This window comes from Balaenoptera musculus, chromosome 9 (assembly GCF_009873245.2).
Source record: "Balaenoptera musculus isolate JJ_BM4_2016_0621 chromosome 9, mBalMus1.pri.v3, whole genome shotgun sequence".
Taxonomy (NCBI): Eukaryota; Metazoa; Chordata; class Mammalia; order Artiodactyla; family Balaenopteridae; genus Balaenoptera; species Balaenoptera musculus.
In genome coordinates, this window is record NC_045793.1 from 70209399 (window position 1) to 70223746 (window position 14348).

The following is a 14348-nucleotide window of genomic DNA, read 5'->3' on the forward strand; positions in this document are numbered from 1 at the left end:
AACATTTTCCCCCTCTCTTCATGTAGGATCAGGAATGACAAGCTACAAACATATCCCTTAGTAAGGTAGCTGATGCCTCATTGGGTGGTTTGCCACCTATACAACATCAAAAGGACACAGTTCCCTAGATGTTGTCAAGAGAGCGTAAACTCATCAAGGGACCAAATGTATTCTCTTCCTCCTACAGTTAAAAGAAGAAAAAAGCAAAGTTCCAGTCTTGTCTTCCTGTTGTTAGTTGTAATTCAGTCGTCCCTCCAATCTGCTTTCCAAGAGACTTCTCCCAATACATAACAACCCAGGAACATGGAAACCCCAAATCACACCTTTCTAAAACTATCCCATGTTGACGAACAAACAGTACAGTAGAGAACTGTATTAAAGGGATGATTAATATCCCAGTTTTTATTTTTCTATATTTTGTTTAGTAACTCACCACATTTTCCAATGTCCTGTCTTTACTATGTATTTTCGAAAGCTTTACTTTATCAGAACTGAATGAATCTTGCATTTCATACCATCTTCAAAGCTATGCAAAGAGAGAAGAGAGAATAATTTCACAGACTAGGTTTCCCAAAAAGAACAGATCAGTAAGAAATCATTGCCAATCTCATGATGAGATATATTTATAGGTTTGGAGTACTTAATATACATTAGCACAATACAATCACTGAGATGACAAAATAACCACAAACACATCAGAATCCGTGTTTCACCTCACTGGACCTGCAGATGCTTTCCATTCTCATGCAAAGAGCAGAGTTCTCACAGAGCAGTTTACCTAAATCTGAATCGTAAATAGTGAAAAAATTATGTAACCAAAATATGTATTTGCCCCAAATCTCTCAGGCATTTTAACGTGCCTACAGGTATGGAGCGTGGGGTGCCCTTGCACATATGCGCAGATGAAGTTAATATACCCACATACATGGCACGGACACAGGTTTTCGTGCTGTTCCTCCAACACACCACGTGTCCTGCAAGCTTGGGGCTCTTCATTTACTGTTCCTCTACCTGCCACGCTCTCCCGCAATTAGCAACACGGTTCACTCCGGCCACAACTTCGTGCTTTGCTCAAATGTCACTTTCTTAGTGAGGTGTCCCCAGATTACCGAATTTGAAATCACAGCTCCTCCATCCCAGCAACTCTGAACACTTCTTCCCTGTTTTATTTTCCTCCAGAATACTTAATACCTTCTATTTTACCTATAATATACGTATTTCTTTTGTTCTCTAACATCCATATGCCTTGCACATTGAGATGCTCAAAAAGCATTTTTTTGAATGCTTGAATGAATTTGAAGACGATGCAAATGATGTCAGCTTGGTATCCTGATAAACTTTTTAAAGTGTCAGTTCTCCACTATAAACATGCATTTCCTTTTACATCTCAGTAAAACTATATATTCTTTCCAATGCCCAAATGTTGTTTTGATTTTTTTTTGCTCAAGAGATTTCTTAGCTTCCCCCATCTTCAATTGCTGTATCTCACTGGCCTTCTAGTCTGTCTTCATCCAGTGTTTATTTGACATTTCCTAGTTTACTGAGGACTACCTCAACAAAGAGGGGTTTTCCAAGCAAAAAAATTCCCACAAAGAAAAAAAAAATCAACCCTGCTACAGGAAAGAAGAGAAATTGCTGCAGGAGGTCATGTAAACAAAGTGAAAAATATCTGGAATTATAGGCAAGTGGTCCACCCAGAAGGAGAGAGAAATTGGACTGCCCAAGGAACCCCTTGCTCCCATTCCTCAGATGAGATGTCTCTGGCAGGGGTCCCATCTACCCCCTCTCAATGGGCAATAATTTTCCAGGAGAACCATTTGGACACGTGGCTACTTTCCAGTCACTTGAGAAGTTCTCCAGCAACTGTGTCCTAAGATGTCTACAGCGTAGGTATGATTTCAGAAGATGAATCTGCCTGAATGATTTCTTGCCTGGACTTGGCTGGGACTTTTTTCCATCTATTCTAATTTTTTTCAGTCTACATTTTTATGAGTATTGAATAATAAGAGTATTTTAGTTTAGATGTCTCTAGTAGCTGAGATCAAGTCTTAGACAAAAGACTTCTAAGGCTGAAATATATATAGAGAAGAGTTCAGGATGACATCATGTTGTATGCACACCAGAAGTGACCACAAATAACCTACAATAACCTTTAAAATTAGTTTTTTCCTGACTTCATAAAACAATATTTTATTTGGCAGGCATATATTGGCAAGCTCTTTCAAAAGCTCTATTTGTTTTCTGTATCCAGGAAGACACAACCAGTGTTTTCACATAGGTTTCCTTCTATGCTGTGGTTTTGCCATTTTCTGCTTCTTATGAGTGGCTGCTGCAGAATATTTTTCTTTGAGACATTTATTAAGAGTAACAAGGGTATGAATGAAAAACCATCCGTATAACAATACAGGGTGGGTTTCTGCTTCCACATGCAATGCTGACCAAATCCAAAGGACAGAAGTTGAATATATCAACAGTGATACAGTTGCTTTACTCTGAGGTTATATAATAACATGCAGCTGGATAAAAATATATTATAGTACACTGAAGGGACTCAGTCCATGTGTCCTTTGATGTGTTAATTAAACCCAAGGTTAGAAAGAGAAATGTTGCATCATAACCTAGTTTAAAAAAAAGAAGTTATAAAATTATCCAAGCCAAACTGAGGTATAACAGAGAACAGGAAAACAATTTCAAAGTTATCTCATAGGTATGCCAATTGTTCCCCTTTAAAAAAAAAATGTTCCTATTACAAAATAAAAGTGATATTTTTTCTAAATATTTTAACATATTATAAAATCCTTCTGAATCTGATTAATTTCATATTACTCAGGTTTCTGAATTAATTCACATCACAGTTTTTCAAACTTCTACTATTTCCTAGAAGACAAAGATGATTATGTATAAATCCTTTCAAATATAATAAAAGCAAAATTTAAATTTCCCAAATAAACAGCACTTCTAGAATAAGTCACTATATTTCATTTTCTTCTTTTGGTTCCTATTAATCTTTTACTGTCACACAGGCAAAAGAGGAAGGTTCCAATAATTAACCTTGTGCTGTTGACCTAACCAGAATTAACTGGCTACGCAACAATTTAGTTGTCCATATAAAAACAGGAAGAGAGATTTCCCCAAGTAACCCTTATTCACCATGAGAAAAACAGCTGGTGCTCTCTCTTTCCATATAAGCCTGTGAAGCATGGATGAAAGGATGTATATTTCTGATATCCTCTCTTGTAAATGGGTGGTTTTTTCAGTGGAAGTATGCCAACATTCAGTTCCTGAGAAGCAGGGGCCCAAAAAATTCTGGTCAAAATATTTAGAAGTATATCTTTATAAGAGGAGGTCTATGAAAATGAACCAAGTTTCCTCACCAGTGTTACATGAATGATCACTGCAAGATAATAGTGGAAACCTATACCTTTTCCTCCTACGAAAGGAGGGAAAGATTAATTAAAAAACATTGCCCTCCAACAACAAAAATCAAAGTTTTAGTACCAGACTTCTTTGTGTCCTGTTTTCCAGTAGTTCTGCTACATTTCCCACAGTACACTGCTGGGATTTTCTATTTTTTATTTTCGCTACGCATGCTCACACATCTGTTGCACATGTGTGATCAACCGACTAGATTTTTGAGCCAAATGTCCTGTTAAATGGACAGAGTGGGCAGAGCGTTCCTTTGAGAGTTAGATTCTGCCTCTGGTGGATTGCCTCCAAATGCAATGGTGTAATAAAGAAAAGAAATCTGCTCATTTGAATTGCATTGAAATGAACTGTGTCCTCTCCTAAAATACCATATGGTAATGATCCCTGGAGGTATGGCACATAACACCTAGGTCTGGCAGACTCCAGTGGAAGGCTGTAAACGTCCCTGCGTAGTCAGACTGTGAAAGGCAAGATAGTTGACAAGAAGCATGCGGGGTGAAACAAGAATCCTATCTGATGTCCCTCAACCAACTTGAAAGAAAGGAGATTGAACAAAGAAATCCTAGCAAGCTGTCCCGGAGAAATCCTTCTCCCACTAAAAAGCAGTTCTTGGATCTCACCTCCAGTAAAGTGAAACCGTATGGAAAGAAAGCTGTTTCACCTGAGCGGTAGCCAGAGTTTCTTTGCAACAAATTATCTCAATAAGACTCAAGCGTATGTCTGCAAAGCAAAAGGCCGTCTTCATAATCAAACCTCCACCAGAGCTAAGAGCAGATGGGTCCAGTAATCAGAGGCGCTGAGAGTCCTGCCGCTACTCTGACTATAGCACTCTCAGTGAACATGATCCTACAGTGGGTATTCGCTGGTGACCTACACGCCATTCTGTGAATCCTCTCAAGGGACACCCCCAGCCCCACACACACACCAGTCCTTTTTAGGGGGGAGAAATTCAGGTAACTCCGGTGGTGAGGTACTGACATGTCTGTATGCCAGACAATAGAAAAGAATAGCCTATTTTATCCCCTATGGCAATAAGGTACTGCTATAGAAATTCAAGTATGGGGTTTAACCACAATAAAACCCCAGTAGCCATTGGTAGTTGTAAAATTTTCAGCTACGTCATCAGTTCAATTCTGGCCTTTCATTTTTCTTGAAAACAGACAAATCTGCCACTAATTTAGTCCCTAATCAAATATGTTTCTAGAAATAATGCAGGAAATTACCTCAAGGCATGAAGTTATTCCTGCCTGAATTTTTTTCTATTCTAATAATTTGATCATAATGGTGTATGTCTACTAATGGGGTGAAAGAATTCCTAAAACTTCAGTTTCTTTTCAATCATCACTTTTTCTTTTTCTAGAAGCTTTGACAACTGAAATCCATCCATATACCCAAATTTAAACAATGGATTCATTATACTTGTTCTTAACTTTCCTGAAAATTTGTTTTATTTTTCATGTCAAATGTGACTTTGTGTTTTGATTTCTACAATTCCCTTGTGATAATTTTGAGGAAGCTCAGTTATGATTAATTATAAAACACAGATATTGAGTAATGGGATAATAGTAGCTAGAACATATTGGGCAGTTTTATCTTAAACAAATTAGTAGGCAATTAGTTAATAGTCACTCATTTAATCTTAAACATAATCCAGCAAGATAGGTATTATTATTCTCCCTGTATTTTACAGATGAGGAAACTGAGGCTTGTCAGGATTTTGTAACATGCCTTCGGGCAAAAGCTGACAATTTGGCTGAGGTGTAACCCTATCTTGTGTTTCCAGAGCAGCGTTCTGAAATGACTATTATACCCATCATGTTAGAAGGGTTTTTGGTTTTGTTTTGTTTTCGAAATTCAGACTCTAGAACTGGCATTTCAGACATGTCTTCTCTACGTTCTAAGATCATCAAAGGGGAAAATTCGATTTACCTCCATAATCTCATGGTATTTTTAGGAACCACCATGTAACTAAATATTTTTCCTACCTCAAATATGAATCTTTTCCTGAACTTAAGTATTAATCCATTGTGTCTAAATTCTGCCTCTAATAACATTATCTGAAAAGCTTAACTTTCTCTTCAATCTTTTCTTTCGGAGAAAAAAACCACGTTTCTTTAAGCTTACCACAAAAGTCATCTTTTTTCCCTACTTTCTAAAGCAAGGTACTTTGCCAAAAGTAGAGAGTAAAAATACACAAATAGATTTGATTTTAAGATATTTTGAAAGAACTAAGTGTGTTTAATTGAAGTCCTCCTGTCTATAAGGTTTTCCTCTCCTTGTGTCAATTTTACTTGAGGACCTCTATGAATACTGGGATCACAAAAAATGGCTCTTGGAAATGGTGCAGCAGGCCAGCTGACATTTCCAGTGATACCCATGTTTCAGAATAATCCTCCTAATAGCAACACAGATGTTTCTTTTTTTCATTAACTGTAGTATCTTCCAGTTTAATACTGAAACACCAAATAAATGTCAGCTCTTCTTTGTTGTTGATAAAGACATTGGATTCTGAAGCAGTACTCACATTCATATATTACAACCCTGTTTATTGTTTCAACAGAGGAGTTCTGAGTGCAAAGTGTGTGGGAAGAATATTTATCTTATTTTTACAGATCAGAAAGCTGATGCATAGAGATTAAATTATATTTACGAGGTCAATGAAAATATCAACAGAACTGTAATGAGCCCAACCTGCATTCCACAAAAGTCTAAAAATAAAGTGGATTTTCAAGTCATATGTAACTAGCATTTTGAAACATATTATAAAATTAAACAATTCATATGTTCATGCCTTTCATTTCAGCCTTAATTTAGGCTATCAACATTTTATCAGATTCACAGGAAATTCCCAGCACAGTTTGCCAATTGATCTAAAAGCATAAAGTCCAAAGGAGTCATATACATATATATATATATTTTTTTTTTTTTTTTAATTTAGAGGATGTATTTCTATAAAATGCATAGTATCATCTGTGCCCAGTAAATGTAAAAGTACTACATTTGCTTTTAGGTGGGGACAAGACTGCAGAAAGAAATACAAGTTCTCACACTTCTTAGCTCAATTCTAAAAGCAACTTTCTGGCCATTTTAATAACGCTACTAATTGTCCTGGATGTAAATTTGGGTGCAGCTATATTTCTTTTTGGATGTTTTGTATCTTTCTTGTAATCCAATTTATAACGATTCCCATAGGGAAGTGACTTGTTCTTTTGGACACACATAAATAATCTCTATCTCTTGCTGATTTTAAGTAAAATTGTTAGCTAGGTTTTAGTGAAAACAAATAGCAGTCTCCACCTATTAGCATAACCAAGAATTTGAGAAATAAGCTCCTAATCAGATATATAAGCATGGTCTGATAATATTCTTGAAAATTATTCCTGAAATTTCACATTTGAAATAAAATTAAGAAATTAACCAGGGGCGGGGGGAGGGGGCGGAGGGGAGGAAGGAAGAGAGAGGGAGAGAAAAAGGGAGAGAGAGAGAGAGACAGACAGAAGCAAAGAAGCCCAAAATAAGGATTTTGCAGACTAACCTCAGACAGGTGCCTCAGAGACTTTTTAGTCCAACTGCTGTTTCTCCAGTTAGCATACGATGTGCTGTGTATGAAAACACTCATATATAAACAGGAGTTTGAGCTCGGCAACACTTCTACTTACTTTCTCTTCCTCTCCCCTCCCTTCCCAATGTCCTTTTACTTCCTAATCTGCCAAATCAAATGCTAAATCAGGAGCAATCGCCTACAATTAGCCTTTTCAATTAAAATGTAGAGTTCAAAGTTGACTCCAGAGTGAGTAATTGCTTTTGAAAACCACAACCAGCAGGCAGCTGCCAGATGATTACAACAGTTTACTTAACCTCAAAACATCTGATCAATTTTATTATCTCAGCAGAAGAGGGATATCCTGGAGAGTAGGGTCTAAAATATACTACTCATCCTAGATGTCTGAGAGAAAATAAAAATTCCTCAACACCATAAATATCCTTTTGCCATCACCTTGCTGAGAAAACAAACTCAGATCACACTTTCTTCATTCGAAAGTCAACAGAAACTAAGAAACTGAAGGCGAAAGCATCATGATATCAGCTGGGGCAAAAGTGTGGGGAAGGGGGCCAGGAACAGACAATTTACAAAATTACAAGGTTTAAAAACATTCAAACATCCGGCTCATGATGTTTGGGGTTTTTAATCATCCAGAAAGGAGACAAAGAGAGGGCTGCCAACCTCACCAAGACAAAGAATATCACGTGTCAAGAATCCTGACTTGGCTGTCTCCACACTGCCAGCCTTACTTTTCTGAACTCTTCTCTGAGGCCCCAGGGACGAAGAGGATTGAAATCCCTGTGTGATACAAATGGCCTGGGCAGCCCTCAGAGCTCCTGCTTCCACCCAGCAAGGCCAGGGCACAGAATACATACAACCTTCCGGGCCTCCACCCCTGGGGATTTCTCCAGCCCCTTCTTCCTGATCCTTCTATCCCCATCTTGCCAGGCCTTCCCCACAGACCTTTGGATTTCATCTCCTCACTGCTTCTGCAAGCCCACTGGCACCTACCACACTGAACAGGTGGTCTTGATCATTTCACCTTCCCCAGCAGCTTTGTTGTGACGACTGAGTGGTTATTACATGTAAAGTGCTTAGAACCGGCCTGGCACACAGCAAGTGCTATGTAAGTTTTAGCCTTTTGTTTTTATAATTCACTCCGGATGCAGTCTTGACTTTTCTTTGGCTCTGGACCTGGCCTGTTGGGCAGTTCTACCCACTCTCAGGCCCAGCTCCTGGAACATCTCCTCAGATAGTCTGGATGGAGGGTTCAGACAGCTAGTTACCTGGGCTGTTTTGGTGTCCTTACTTAGGAGTCATGTTATAAGAAAGCTTTGACACAATCATATATCTCTCATCTTCCTAGCAATTTACCACCTTGAACAATGACCCCTAATTATAGTTATTTCCAAAATATACCATCATTCCCAGCCACAAAGGGGTAGATAGATACCACTAATTCCCATCACTACATTTGAGGAATATTAGTATTGCATCTTTTCTGCCCATTCTAGGAACTGTCAACTTGAAAGAAAAACAACATTCAAAGAACAAGTCAATTTAGGAAATGTTCATGGGAAATAAACCACTCATTTCTACAAAAAGGCTCTTCAGTATCTGAAAAATCATGAAAGCACTGTCTAAATACTTATTCTTTCTTTGAGTTTTATTTTCTGATGATTGTCTTTTAGGTCTATTCCCCAATCCCATTTCACTTTTCCTTCTAGAACCATGCTAACATATTTGACAGCCTTGAACTCCTAGGAATTCTTGTGTAATAATGTTTTGTGTATGTTCTAATATAAAGTGCATTGATTTATAACCTAATAATCTATAAAGGTTATTGGTTTGTAAAAATTTTGATTCAATCTGTTTATTACTTTTATTCATTCAACCCAGTGTTCTTACAGTATCTTCATGTTATTTTGTGTACATCTAGTTTGTTGCTTTTAATTACTGCAGACTACTCTAGAGTGTGTGCCCAAGTCATTTTTACCTAACCATTCAATTCTTGCCATTAATTAACAACAAAAATATTAACATCCAATACTTAATCTCACCTTTGATCAACATGATCTGAAGTCACAGTGATTCTGCTAATTCATTTTTTTCCCTCCAATCTTAAGAGTTTTCCACCTGAATTAGAGACAAATGATCTCTCTTTCACTTTCTAGTAAAGATACACTCAGAGAAATTAGCATTTTTTTCTTTTGAAATCTGATTGTTGGCAACCAACATGTTTTGTAGATAAAAGTAAATATCTTTCACAGACACAGAGCAATATAAAACACAGACATCTTAAAAGCCCTGTGGAAACAGGCCATGAATAAAAAGTAAATAGTTAGCCAGCCACGCTTTCAGCATCTATTGCGTTTTAACCACAAAAACGTAGGAAATGCACAAGATCCCAAAGATGATATTCAAATTCCTGCACTACAGCACTATTTGATATAATGCAATAGGGGAAACAATTTAAATGTCTATCAATAGGAAACTAGAGTCTAAATAAAATATGGGATTTTACACAACTGTAAAAAAAAATGAAGTAATTCTGTAAGTACTGACACAGGAACATCTTAAAAATACATTGTTAGTGAAAACAGCAGTCCACAGAAGAGTATTTTTCATATGATTCCATTTTTGTTTAGAAAAAAAAAGGCAAAAGAAATATCCATGTATAAAAATGTGTATATATATATATATATATATATATATATATATATATATATATATATATACAGGATTGCATGTGCTACAAAGTATCTGGAAAGATTCAAATTGCTCCAGAGGGATAGCGAAACCTAAGAGAAGGAAAAAAAATTTACCTTTTAATTTCTGTCCTTCAGTATCAGTATTTACGTATTTTTCGGTTGTTTACAAGTATGTATTAATTTCATACTAAATTTTTCTAAATATAAATAAAACAAAAATATAACAAATGAACCTGGCTTTTGAGGAAGGTTGGATATTGGTTTTGTTCACATAGGGCGTAATGCAAGAGCCGGCCCGGTGACAGCATCATCCAGGCAAGCAGAAGCAGATGGAAGAAAGAAACCAAGGAGCATAACACGAAGTTACCCCTACCCCAAATCACTTATTAGACGGCAATGCAGAATCAAAGTAACTTACTGTTTCCACATTGACACATCACTTGCCAAGCTGTAGGTTTCTGTTTTTTTTTTTTAAATTGTAATGGAAAAGAAAAAGAAAATTCTCAATTTAAATAGAAGTAACAATTTTCAGTGAACTAGAGAAGTTTAGGGAAGTTTATTTTGTGGCCAGTGATGCTGACAGTAAGGTAAGAAAAAAAAAGATCTGTTAGAGATGCACTTCAAATAGTTAAGATGCTAAGACATTAAAATATATTTGAAATAATATATATGTGCTTCTTTCTCCTTGATGAAGATTATGTAAATTCTAGTTTAAAATATGTTTTACCAATAAAAGGCTAATGCCTCAACCTTTCATAAATATTTTGCTTTTGAACTTTTGATGTTTTAATGGTCAGTGCTTCAAAATAGATTATAATATTTTAAAACGTTTTTCTCCAAATATTCAAATATTAAAAGTCCAATCCAAAACAGAACTTGGAGACTTAATGTCAAAATTATGGGAAAAAAATAAGAAAATTTTAATGGAAAAAATAGAGTTAAATGCAGAACCACCCACAATAGAAAGAGAATGAATGTGCTTTTATCTCTGAAAAATACCCATTTTTAATTTTCCTAAGACAGACTGGCAGGTTCTTTTAAAAATTTAAGAATGAAACATTTGATTTTGATACTATGTAATCAAACCAGTTGTCCAGTGGAATAGTTTATCTTAAATGTCTGGGAAAGCTATAACATACAGGGAGATTATGGAATTATATCCATGGCAAATAAAACAATAGTAACAACAGACTAACAACACTTGGTGAAACATACTCCATGTAGAACCAAGATGTTTTACACTGATAACCACGAATAAGTGATCTGGATTCTATTTCCGCCAGTCATTTAAAATTCGGAATTCTTTACATATACAAATAACATTAATGTTACATACTATATGCTACATTAATTTTTTAGAAGAAAATTTTCTTCGCTTATCAAAATAGTCCATAAGATTTTAATGAGAAAAACATTTTTAAAAGTATGAAATAAATTCTAGGTATTTGCCCTTGAATCTTGCTTTCTTGCTGGCTTCCCAGAAGTAAGGCAACAACTGAAAGGCAATATTTATGATGTTATACTCCCTCTAGTGGGCATTTTTTAAAGGGACAGTTCAGCAACCTCCCTACACACGCCAGTGCATTCTGAGTTTTAGGATTCTGATCCTCAGTGGGAAGGGTCTTTGCAGATTACTTAGTCAACCGTCCCTGTGATACAGGAACCTCAAAGGCAGCCAGATCATGTCTGATCAAAGTTTCACTCCCTCAGGAAAGCTACTGTTTCTATCTTGGGATAACTATTGTTAGCAAGTTATGTTTATATCAAAGCAAATTCCATTCTTCGTATCATGCACTTTTGGACCTCTTGAAGAAACTGGGAAGAGTTTATTCCCTTTTCCATTTTGCCCACCCTAAAGTGAATTTATAAAATATCTCATCCTAAGAGTAGCCACTGAACAAGTGAAAAACAGTAGCATTAAGAAGCTATTTTAAAAATATATTGTCTCAGGAGGGGGTAACAAAATAAGAATGCCCTATTAATAATCCATGAAATTACAAATATACAATCATTGCTTTATTTGCCATTATATAATACCGTTGCCCATCATATCCAAAACTGAGTGTTGTACCAAATAACAAAGAGTTTATGGAGACAAATATGCCCAATAAATGTTTGTTAATTTGAATTAAAAAAAAATGATCCTTTCACTTTGTATGAAACTACTTAATTAATTTCTATGTGGTGGAAGAACTAGTGCAACTGATTATCTTTTGCCAGTCTACAGTAGTAGAGGAGCCCTGTGTGAAGCCTAAAAGACCTCAAGGGTCTTACTGCCCAAAGGGTGAAGCAAAAACATCTGAACACTTAGTCTCAGTAAAGGGACAAGGTATACCTACCTTACATACCCTCAGATTCATCTCCCTGATTTAGAAGGCTTCATACTGAAATTCCCACCATTGCGTTAACGCCCCTTGAGCAGAAAATCCTCCTGCCCTTTGCTCCTTTGCGCTAGCACAGAACGTACAACTCAGTAGATGCTTAAGCCATGCTCACTACTGATGAAGATAAAGGCCCAGGTTTAATGCTTGGCTTCACCAATACTTACAAATTCTCATTTATACCATTTGACAGATTAACTTGCCTTTCTGATTATCTGCTGCTGATAGAGGTGTTTTGGTGGTAAGAAGGAGTGAGGAAAGGTGTGGAGATCAATGAGACTTAGGACAGGTCTTATACTGTGTCATGGTGAGGGAAACCCTGGAGACAGGGCACTATCGATGTAGGATGGAAGAGACATATTTAAAGAAAGAGACAGGAACATGCAAGACACATACTTATCTAGCCCAGATCCATTAACCCACAGAAAAGGAAGTTCAGCCCTTTTCAGAAGCAAGGCGCCACCTTCCCCAGAGGAGAATTACAGGACTTTTTCTACTATAATAATTTTAATTGTATCTACCACCCTAGGTCTTGGTGTTGGGGGGAAGCATGGCTTTGGAAAATCATTACACAATTGGGTGAGGGGGCAGGTGGGAGGCAGAGGAGAGGTATGGGGATACGGGCAACTGGAGAGCAGTGGATTTCTTTGTAGATTAGAGTACATGGGCACACGATGATGTTTGTACACGTGAACAACAATATAGGCACATCAAGCAACCTAAGGCAACATTTCTCACAGCCTGGCCTTCGATGTCACCTGCAGCACATGTGCACAATTTTTACAAAACACAGTTTCCACGATGTAACCCAAGGCCTACCCAATCTGAATTTCTAGGGATGCTGCATGATACGCAACATAATTAACAGTATCTCCACATGATTTTCAGGATAGATATGAACGTGTAAGAATCAGCATCAGGGACTAAAAAAACTTCTTCACAGGTCCTTATAAAGGAATGGGGGTGGAGGTAGGTAGGCTCTAAAATTCAACCCTTTCAAGTCCCTTAGAAATTGCCTTTTGTAGGGCAACGTGACATCTCCTGATTCAATTTCCCTTCTGGGAAAGGTATTTGGTTTCTTTGAATAAGCACTAAATTACATAGTTGTCTAACATTTAGAGGCCATATTGAAAAATATCTATCTTTAAATTCTAGGACCACCTTGAGCTCGGAGAAATTATACTCTGAGAATCCCAGAGCAAAACTGAGACGAGAAAACCACAGCTTTATATCCTACTTTTGGCTAAACCAGAGAAAGTGCCAATAAATTGAAAAGCTGGATTTATTCACTCACCCATATATTGAGCAGCTACTATATATAATGTGTTATGTTTAATGACATGAATACCAAGATGATGAGTGACATTAGTCTGATCCTAACTAATGAGAGTTTGTTAAACTTCCAGAAAATAGCATCATGAAAATGTATAAACTTAATGTGAAAAAGTTTTCAGTAGATATTTTACTTTCAGGTTGATACTTTAAAATGTATTAAGAATTCTAGTTAAGTGTACGTATAAGTGCCTGTCAATGATACCATACAGATCACAACAGGTTCTTACTGTGCCATAATCTCATGGAAAAGTTTATGCAGCATCACTCTCAGTGGGCTGCAAAACAGTTCAGCAGTTTTGTGGTTCAAAAGCAACAGAAAAGGGCTTCCCTGGTGGCGCAGTGGTTGAGAATCTGCCTGCCAATGCAGGGGACACGGGTTCGAGCCCTGGTCTGGGAGGATCCCACATGCCGCGGAGCAACTGGGCCCGTGAGCCACAACTACTGAGCCTGCGCGTCTGGAGCCTGTGCTCTGCAACAAGAGAGGCCGCGACAGTGAGAGGCCTGCGCACCGCGATGAAGAGTGGCCCCCGCTCGCCGCAACTAGAGAAAGCCCTCGCACAGAAACGAGGACCCAAAACAGCCAGAAATAAATAAATTAATTAATTAATTAAAAAAAAAAGGAAAAACAAAACAAAACAAAACAAAACAAAAGCAACAGAAAAAAAGAAATCTTCTATGGTGCAGAGATTATAGGAATCTTGGGAAAAATAAAAGTAAGGTTTTTTGTTTGTTTTTTGCTGCCTTCTACCTTTTGTTAGCTCTTTCAACCATAGGTTTCCTATTTGCAGCTCCACACTGTAGGAGCACAGTTCTTCAACCATGACCTTCTCTCTCTTCTATGGAGGGGTAGGAGTGGGTTAAAACAATGATTCTCAAGACAGGGGAAAGAAAAGGAGGAGAAGAAAGCAGGAAGAAACTTGCACTGTTCCAAAAATTATGTTTTAGTACAAT

The 14348-nt window shown here is 37.1% G+C and overlaps 1 protein-coding gene across 2 annotated transcripts in view; it reads right to left on the reverse strand.

Annotated features, from left to right (window-relative positions):
* The window catches only part of CRPPA (CDP-L-ribitol pyrophosphorylase A), a 391837-nt gene that overhangs the window by 37907 nt on the left and 339582 nt on the right, over positions 1-14348 (reverse strand). Inside the window, exon 13 of one of the 2 annotated variants that reach the window (XM_036863587.1) lies at positions 6962-7025. The exons of the other annotated variant lie outside the window; for it this stretch is intronic. The gene's annotated coding sequence lies outside the window, so the exon portion shown is untranslated. The remainder of the gene's footprint in view (positions 1-6961; positions 7026-14348) is intronic. 2 annotated transcript variants of the gene reach the window in all.